This window comes from Diaphorina citri, unplaced genomic scaffold, assembly GCF_000475195.1.
Source record: "Diaphorina citri unplaced genomic scaffold, Diaci psyllid genome assembly version 1.1 scaffold1449, whole genome shotgun sequence".
NCBI lineage: Eukaryota > Metazoa > Arthropoda > Insecta > Hemiptera > Psyllidae > Diaphorina > Diaphorina citri.
The window spans coordinates 35,714-45,709 of NW_007378875.1; positions in this window are offsets into that span (position 1 = coordinate 35,714).

Sequence of the window (9,996 nt, forward strand, 5' to 3'; positions counted from 1 at the left end):
GCCATTTTTGATATTTTTTGAAAATTGGCGGGCCCCAGGTATTCCCCCCCCCCCCCAGTAAAAAAATTAAATTGTTGTAAAAAAAAAAAAAAATCATGGGGTTCATTTGTTTTTTAAAAAGAATACTGTGGGGGGGAGTCTCCAAATCTTGTACGTCTGAACTAGATCCAGCGTGCTAGTAATTTTAATCCAAATTTTTAGTAAGTAGGTAAAGTAGATATTATTTTATTAGATAGATACATTTACCAAGAAGTACTTTTTAACTTCATTTTTTTTTCAAAGATTAAAGTAATAAAAAAAGTCTCCTTGTGAAATATTATTAATTTATTATTTAATTTTATACCCTTGTGGCTCGCAGCGGGCCGCACAATTTGACCAGGCGGGCCGCATGCGGCCCGCGGGCCGCCAGTTTGACATGCCTGCTCTAAGTAGTAAACTGTACATAATTTCCCCTCTTTTTGCGTGGTAGCGTCTGTACTAAACCATTGGAAATCCGTATTGAAGAGAGGGGATGTTTCCGAAAGGAAAATACACTCTTCAGGTATACGACTATACATTACGTACGTATTAATGGGATAACTTTTAGTAAAATCCTATGCCTGTAAAGGCCCTTACACCCCCTACATACGACAAGTTCTTTTGGCTCCAGCCCATTGTCCTTAGTTCTAATAATGCTGTCTACACACAAGTCCATAAATATACCTACCTATTCCAAATTTAGCACCATTTTTATTTCGAATTGATGTTACTATTACTACCTATCAGAAACCAAAATAAACATTGTAGAGAATATCACATTATCTTCTTTTTCTTCGCCTTTTCCCGTGTACAGACGGGGTCGGCGTTTTTCGTCAGCCCTAGGGTGATCGCTTTTGGGCTGAAATTTTGATTTTGGCTACAAAATTTTACGAGTGGATGCCCATCGCACTCAACCTTTCCTATTTCTTTAGCAAAGGAAATTCAGGCTGGTATACTCACTGTTTATAGTCCCCCAGCCAGACCAGACTAGAGAATATCACATTAGAGAATATCATAACTATTATTAATAATTATAAAAGGAAACAATACATAGGTACTACCTACCTAGAGTAAATATAAATAGGTATGTACCTAATTACCTACTTTAAACAATCTTTATTACTTTACAATACCTACTCGTATTAGGTTATAGGTATTCTATGTATGTACCATTGTACCTACTTATCCACATAAAAATATGTAGGTACCTCTTCTAGCTATGTACCTATTCTATAGCTATGTACCTCTTCTAGCTTTGTACCTATTATAGCTATGTACCTATTCTAGCTATGCACCTATTCTATAGCTAGTACCTATTCTAGCTATGTACCTCTTCTAGCTATGTACCTATTCTAGCTATGTACCTATTCTAGCTATATGTACCTATTCTAGCTATGTACCTCTTCTAGCTGTGTACCTATTCTAGCTATGTACCTATTCTATAGCTATGTACCTATTCTAGCTATATGTACCTATTCTAGCTATGTACCTCTTCTAGCTATGTACCTATTCTAGCTATGTACCTATTCTAGCTATGTATACCTATTCTAGCTATATGTACCTATTCTAGTTTCTAGAACCCCTACATTCGTGTCACTTAACACGAACAGATTTGTGCCCTTCAAACGGGACATGTGATTGTGGGTTTTATTTTTCCTCGGAACCTATTAGAGCTGGGGGTAATTATAGTTAGATAGTTGTTTGTTCTGTGAATCATGCTGGTGAGCTTTTGACTCCTATTCCCTACTTTCTTTCATTGCTGCAACGCCCCAGTGTCGAAGCTATGAAATTGTAGAGAGAGGGAAAATAAATTAGACTTATAAGTTATTTTTCCTTGGAAGAGTTTTTGTTTTGTTTTAAAAGATGATCATTGTCAGTGGAAGTTTTCTTTGACTTCTATTACCTTAGTTCTAGGGCTGTGTCCACAAATAGTCGACGGAAACCGTCCACACTGCCTCGACAACATAGATTCATCTGCTACGGTTGATCTACGGCGGTCGACTAAGTACATTATGTATGTGTGGACACAGCTCAATAGTGTATTACCATACCAGAGATAATTACCTAACTATTAGATAGTAAAGGTGCCAGTACACTGTAGCCTTTTTCGCGAGACCAAGTCTGGCGAAAAAAAAAGGCTACAGTGTAGGTACTGGCACTTTAAGAATCGGGTCACCAGTCCTTCCATCGGCAGAGGAGAGCTGAAAACTTACTTATTTGTTGTGAATATCCAATGAGAAGCGTCCAAAGAAAGACACAACACACGGTTTGAGAATACATTCCGAAATCTCCTTAGAAATCCACCTTCACATTAGAAATTCTCACTCAACCTTAGGAATTCAAACCCAACAAGTGAACAAGTTAGAAAACCCAATACCAATTCGTCATTGGGGGGCGCGGGAAACCTTTGAAAGTCGCGGAACCACTCGCGGGGTGAAAACAGTCGGAACAAGATTTATAGATTCTCAGAGTGAAAATTGCTGAAATGGTGAAATACTGAGGTAAAACCACTATAATCCTATAGGTACTGAAAATTGTTGAAACGGTGGAACACTCGGGTAAAATCCACTAGACTGACTTAGTGGATCGGTGCGGTGTGTTAGTCAAATTAGCGGATGTTGAGAGTCCTAATCTAAACCTTCACCTTACTAGGGTAAACACCAGGAGGTAACTAAAGCGCCAAGCCAACGTTATCAAAGGAGTCATAATCATAGATATCATAACTGTTTTATATAGTGGTAATAAAACTAAACAGAGGTCTACCATGTCTTTTTAAGATGGAGGAGCGCTAGGTCAAGGGTATGCTTTCTGCCTGGGGGGAACTTTACCCTAAACAGATAAATAAAGTTCGTTCCGACGGGCTTTCTCCTCTCCTTGTCCTTCTCTCTTCGCTTTCGGAATGCTAAGACCTTGGCAGTTGCAGTTCCCTCTATCAAAGTGTGGTGTAGTAGTCAAGTCAAGACGCTCGCCTGAGAAAGCGGACAGCGTTGTTTGGGATAGAGCCCCTATTTTCCGCATTAGACCCTTTTTTTTTTTCATTAGACTCATTTAAGGATAGACCCTAATTTCCGCATTAAGGGATAGAGCACCATTTTTAGTATTTAGGGATAGAGCCCCATTTTCCACATTAGGGAATAGATCCCATTTTCCGGATGGAAAATCCGCTTCGTTTTTCGTCAATCCTCTACCACTAGGCGTCCTGGTCTTGTCGTTTCGCATCGCTACCGGATCGTCACATTATCCGTTATCGGCACACTGTTGTTTATTTGGCGCGAGATATCTTCTTATCTTTGCTTTACTCATCGTTACAATATTGGCAATTCCTACCACACCTTTCTCCAGAGAAAAATCGAATATGTACCTACTTTCCTACATAGGTATCAATCTACCTGACTCATTTTGTGACAAGATGAGAGAGGGTGTTGGGGGAGGGGGTCGGGGTGACTCATTTTGAACCGAAGGCTGAAAGCAAAGGTTTGCTGGACATACCTGAATAATGTAGTCCCGGATTTTGGCACAGAGCCAGGCGATGGTGTCCTAAATATAAAGGGGTTCTAAAGTCCCAACAAATATCTTATCCGCTAACGGCACCAGAAGGGCGAAAGTCGCTTCTTCAGAGAACAAAATGATTAATAATGGATAATTACCTATACATATATCGAAATAAATTCTATATTTTTGAAACTGATTATCTACTAATGTGTATTTCTCCGAATTTCCAGTATTTGGGGGCCCCTGAATGTATCCCTGCGGGGCCCCTAAATGACCACGCACTGCGGGGGCTGCGAGATGGGGGTGGGATGTAAGCCAGTGATTTTACATTCGAAAAGTTGTTCAGAAAAAGGGCATGAGTAGACTTTTTTGAGTCTTTTTTAGGTAGACCTTTTTATATAAAATGAGGTAGACAAGATATGAAATTACCTAATGTCAAAGTTACCTCAGTGCTGTAGTGGGTGGTTAAGCTTGCTTGGTGATCAGGAGGGTATGGGTTCAATTCGAGCTGAGATATGGACTTTTGTCCTTAGTTAGATTTAGTAGGTAAGTATATTTTGAAAATTTGACCACAACAGGTCATAGTAATACACAGTAGTAGCTTACTACTGGAGGTAGGTAGGTACCTACCTAAAGATATTTATTTCAGCGCCACAAAAAATAAAAAAAATAAATAAATAAAATAATAAAAAAAAATATCGCCAAACAGTCACCTGTCTGGGTACCTAGACGTACATTAGGGCTGAAAATAAATAAATACCTGAATAATAGCTCTTACCTGAATAAATTAAATTACCTCATAATCGTTCATAAATAAATACGATTGTCGAAGTTCCAAGGGGTTGATATTTTGTAATGTGCCACAAACACAATATTATTGACATCATGTTAGTTGCGTGATTCATTCAATTGGAAAGCGTGGCCGCTCTACTATACGGGGGCATAGAAATACATAATGTGAAGACTGTGAGAAGGGTACCCTGTATGTAAAATTTTTGTTTGGGGACAATTTTCGCCCATGGAGCAATTCGCGCTCTGCAAAGAAGGAGGAGAAGAAGAACAAGAAGACGGAGAAGGAGAAAAAGGGGAAGAAGAAGAAGGAGGAGAAGAAGTAGACGGAGAAGAAGAAGAAGAAGAAGAAGAAGAAGAAGGAGAAGAAGTAGACGGAGAAGGAGAAGAAGAATAAAAAGGAGAAGAAGAATCCGAAGAAGACCAAGAGCATGAACAATTAAAAATGTTAATTATTACAAATCACAATTTTATTTACCCCATAGAGGCCATAGACTATAGAGCCTAAAACGATTGATCGACGGTCCATCGAAGTCGACCGAAACCGTACACTGCCTCGACGACATAGATTCACCTCTTCACCTCGTAGATTAACGGCGTCGACTATGTGTGGTGAACACCCCTTGAAAATTCATGTGCCATCGGCAATTCATCGAAAATTCTTCCCGCACCAAAATATTCTCGATCTTCGGGTATTACCCAATCATAAAATAGGATTAGGTAATAGTTTGTTTAATTCATAGGTAGATAGATATTAGGTACAAAGATGATTTTCAATGTCAAATAGGTATCTAGGTATAAAGAGACATTAGGTAAAGAGAAAAATAAGTACCAGGTAGGTACAAAAATACAGTGACATAGGTACCATATTTACAATTTTACATAAGTAGTAGATAAAATATAGAGTATAAAGAGTATACATTTTTGGCAACGTTAGTACCTATAAAAATACTAACCATTCCCGGTTATAGTTTTCTCGCGTTGACACGTCGTTTTTTTACTTTCTATTCTCCGTGTTATTTTCTAATCTAATTTTTTGGTGGAAAAAGTGTTCAGACTATTGTGAATTCTTGCGTAGTGACTTTTTATAGGGGTCTTTACGATAAGTCAAGACAGATGGAAGTTGAATTTCTTACTGTGTGTAGGTACGTGTAATGCTATGTGTGTTATGTTATTGTGTGTGTTGCCATTAAGTTACGTACCTACATACCTGTTCGTTTTGTTATTTATTATTATTATTATTATTATTATTATTATTATTATTATTATTATTATTATTATTATTGTTGTTTCTCTCTCTTGCTAATGCTTCTTTTCTATCTCCTATTTATTCCTTTCAATACTTCCATTCTCCCCATATCTTTTCAAAATCATTTTTGTGATTGGTCTTGCAATGACTAATTTCATCTTGCAGTGGAATTGTAACAGCTTATCCACTCATTTTAACGAACTGAAATGCCTTGTTAAGAATTTTTCTCCCCTCGCAATTTGTATCCAGGAGTCTCACTTACTTCCAGACAGAGACCCCAAGCTAAGGGGATATGATCTCTACAGACAAGATTACACTGGCGGGAGAGTAGCTTGTGGCAGCGTGTGCACTCCTGCTTTTCCAAGCAGCTTACCATAAACTCCAATCTTCAGTGTATCGCCGTTCAAGTTAAGATCCCCCAGTTTCCCCAACCTATTTCCATCTGTAATATCTATACACCCAATACTCCTCAGTCTATTCGTTATTCCGAGCCTGATCTTAGCGCTATTAAGAGATAATACAATTACCAAGTCCGTTCATTATACTGGGCGATTTTAATGCCCACAACCCTTTATGGGGTAGTTTATCCTTAACGTCCGAGGGGAAAGAAGTTGAGCGGTTCATGCTTAACCACAGTGACCTGAACCTTCTAAACACTGGCGAAGCTACTCACTTCAACCTCTCCTACTGTACGGAATCTGCTATCGACCTTACATTCTGTTCCTCCTCAATCTACCCTGACCTCAAATGGATGGTTACGGATGACTTATGTTTCTCCGACCACTTTCCCATTCTCCTAACACATGACCATCCAGTACCAAGTGCTAACACTAACGTGAATCTTCCAATAGTATGGAATTTTGAAAAAGCTAATTGGGAACTATTTAGATTTAAAATCGACCTTGATTTCATCAATATTAGCCCCAATACATCGAGCCCACCAAATGTTGACCAATTGTTATCCGACATCAATCTCAATCGACACCGACACAACAGCCGACAGTGCCGCCAAGGAATCTATACCTGTGAAGCGAATACCTACCAACAGACTTCCGGTTCCATGGTGGGACGATGAGGTGGGACGATGATGTTAAAGTTATTAAGGCCCGAAGGAAATGGCTTCGTAAAGCTAGAAGAGTCCCCACATTGGAAAACAAAATTGAATTCAAGAAAGCCAGAAGCAAATACCTACCAAAAGACTTCCGGTTCCATGGTGGGACGATGAGGTGGGACGATGATGTTAAGAAAGTTATTAAGGCCCGAAGGAAATGGCTTCGTAAAGCTAGAAGAGTCCCCACATTGGAAAACAAAATTGAATTCAAGAAAGCCAGAGCCATTGCGAGAAAAACCTTCAAAGAGAAAAGATCTAATAGTTGGAATAACTTTGTTTCCTCAATAGACCAATCTACCAGTTCAGGGGAGTTGTTTCATAAAATAAACAAACTACGCGGCAAATACTCACCTAGATTCTAGACAAATTACTGCCTTGCAGGATTCGTCCAATCCTGCCCACGTTTTTCATGACACTCCCTCCATCGCCAATACATTAGCTGTTCAGTTTTCAGCAGTCTCATCCAATTCTCATTATTCAAGCAATATCTTGAATGTCAATTCCATCTTCTCTGCCGAGTTGATGGCCATATTCTTATGTCTGGAGGCTATTCTGAAAAGTCCTGATCACCACTTCTTGATTGTATCCGACTCGAAAAGCCTTTTCAATATTAGATTCACCAATCCCTTGATATCAAAAGTTTATTCAACCTGGAGCTTCCTCAAGCTGAACAACAAAAATGTAACCTTCACATGTGGTTAAGAGGAAACGAGATAGTCGACGAAGCCGCAAGAAATGCTGCCAGCGTTGAACCCTACAACTGTGTACTCCTGTGGACCTGAAGCCCTTTATCTCCTTCTTGATCAAATCAGAGTGGCAAAACCAGTGGAACCACATTCCTAACACTAACAAGTTGAAGGCCATTAAACCAACCATTGAATATTGGTCCACTAGCAATCAGGATAAAAGAATCCAAGAAGTCATCCTGACGTGGATGAGGATTGGGCACACCCGACTCACTCACAATCACCTCTAACCTCTTCACCTAAACAGACCCCCCGCTCTGTCAGTGCGGTACTGCCCTCTCTGTCCGCCACATCCTATCCTGCCATCAACATGAAAACATCCGAAACTCACTTGACACTCCACCCTCACTGGAGGACAATGCCGCCGGCATAGAATCCTTATTCCTATACCTCCAACGCTTAGACCTATATCACATGATATAAAATAACCGTGACCCGGCGCGAACGACATTAATTAAAATGTTAAAGCGGCTTATTCGAAAAAAAAAAAAAAAAACAACTTATCTGTTTATAATAATAGGTATGTTACCTATCACCTATCGTACCTATGTGATTTGGCGATTATGTTCGCGGATTTCGCGATTTTGTTTCGCGATTATTTCGCGTTCGCGGATTTGGCGATTATGTTCGCGGATTTCGCCATTATGTTCGCGGATTTCGCGATTTTGTTCGCGGATTTGGCGATTATGTTCGCGGATTTCGCGATTATGTTCGCGGATTAGCGATTTTGTTCGCGGATTTGGCGATTATGTTCGCGGATTTGGCGATTATGTTCGCGGATTTCGCGATGACGGAGACGGTTTGAGCTCTGAGTGTGATTGGTCGGCATAAAAACCCAAGATTAAAGAATAAAGAGTTCATCCACTCCGCAAAGTAAACTACCAAAGTGTTATTCAAAGGAAGAAGGGAGTCAAAGTTTGAAAAATTTGGTAGTCGACTACCGAAAAAAGATCATGAGACCCAACTGGCGTTCGTCCAAAATTCCAAGTCTCGGCTGGAATTGAACCAGCAACTTCCAGTTTACCAAGACTCTCTGACCACCACTCGTTTAATTTTTCGTGAATTAATCAAAACAGCGTAAAGCTGTTAACCCGTTAACCCCAATCTTGGAACTTATTTGTTATTTATGAAGCCTTCACATGTCATACACTCATACCTCATGTATGTAACAACACGTGAGCTCTCTCGCTCAGAAGTAAACAACAACAACAACAACAACAACAACAACAACAACAACAACAACAACAACTCATACTTTCACACTTGCTTGTTTTAGAAAGCATTGTACGTACCAAGGTACCCACCTATATGTATAACTAGTTATGTATGTTTCTGCTTTCGCAAGCATTGTATTCATGTTTACCTACCTGTTTTGATTTTTCTTAGGCCGGCCACTCACTATCAGGTACACCTGACAGGCGGAGCTGTTCAGGTGTACCTGTCAGGTCTATCTGATAGTGAGTGGCTGGCCTTAGACGTTTGACATGTTTTGCGCTCAAATTAGCGGGGGTTGAACGATGATGTAGGTGTACGTGTTCGTAACAATTGCTTGACTTTGTGATTTTATGGTTTAGTCGTAATCGTAACGACGAATAATGGCGATGTGAATTTTGTGAATAAAACTGGATAAAGACGAAGTAAAACTGCTTCCCGATATGAAAATGGTCCACCACTCGGCCACTCACCCTGTCAGACGCAGACGGTCGGGACGTGTGTGGCGGGAAAATCTTCACACCCAGGTCACTCAGACAATTTGAAATACCCAAGTGTCAAGCCTTTTCTCCCACACATTTTCCTACGGTATGTCAGACTGTCTGAGTGTGAGAGGCTGGCATAAAGGCAGTCCTGTTGACTCAGACACACCTGCCGCGTCGTAGACCGTACCTACTTAATCTGTGCAGCCTTAAAATAAGGACACCAAAAGGCAGAACTAGAGGGCAACCCGTCGAAATATTCTGGTATAAACCAGAATGAACGTTGCAGGGGGTGACCTGCGCGGCTCTATAGAGTAGTAAAGAGTATATCACCTGCTCTATAGAGTAGTTTATGGAGTATAGAGCGTCGCGTGACTTAACATCACCTAATGGTCAGCTGCCACGCATCTAGCCCCAGTTCAGTCAAGCAGGGATTTTCCATACCTCGTCCCTTCCGAAACAAAAGTGGCTATCACATATTCTTCCCAAAACGAGATTACCATAACGGCGTAAGCCGTAAATGACATGTTTGTGAACTTGGGACCCCCCCCCCCCCGATTTCCCCCCTATGTAGGTAGGTACATACCTATAAAAATATAATCAAGTCTGAGCTTTTATTTGTTTAGTTCTTGATTACTTACACTGTGATTAAGACGCCGAACAAATCATATTTTTTAATCAAACAAAAAGTAAAATATTTAATAAATCAAAAGAAAACTGATTTTAGATTTCTGATTCTGAAGTTTTTGTTTGTGGCCTCAGTTTGTTTGCACAATTGCGCTCCCAATTGTTGAACTTGACTTGTTTCGAGAACTTGATTTTTTTTGGGGGGGGGGGGGAAGGGCGTTGAACTTGACTTGTTTCGAGAACTTGATTTTTTTTTGGGGGGGGGGAAAG